The sequence below is a fragment of the Haplochromis burtoni genome, unplaced genomic scaffold, assembly GCF_018398535.1.
Source record: "Haplochromis burtoni strain Fernald_Lab_line unplaced genomic scaffold, NCSU_Asbu1 Contig_10, whole genome shotgun sequence".
NCBI classification, from domain to species: domain Eukaryota; kingdom Metazoa; phylum Chordata; class Actinopteri; order Cichliformes; family Cichlidae; genus Haplochromis; species Haplochromis burtoni.
In genome coordinates this window covers 4,494,163-4,494,635 of record NW_024582371.1, presented here as the reverse complement: position 1 = coordinate 4,494,635, position 473 = coordinate 4,494,163, and positions in this window count along the sequence as shown.

The window sequence follows — 473 nt, the reverse complement described above, 5'->3', positions numbered from 1 at the left end:
GCCTGTGTATTGAACCAACAACAGAACCTACCCCAGTCACACCAACTTCTGTGGGTAAGGAGACTGGCACAGTGTCAATTACACAATTCAACAATGAAACTATGACTTCCAACAGTGATGACCAATGGTACATTAGTAAGTGAAAACTAACTAGATCCACTGATGTCACTTTCTCTTTCTTTATGTTCCTTTACAAAAAACATACCTTTGATAACTGAAACATCTGTTTTTATATATTTTACTTTTGAAACAGCCAATCTGCCACTGATCGGTGGTGTTCTCTCAGCACTGGTATTTTTCTTACTTGTGGGTGTGGCAGTCATCTGTGCTCAGAGGAAAAAACAAAACAACAAACCTACAAAACCAAAAGGTACAAAAATTCTTCTGTCACATATAAAATCTGTGGGTATTGTTAACTAATAAGTTTCAACACAAAACTTTTCCTCTCAGTCAGTCACACATGAATTCTCCCT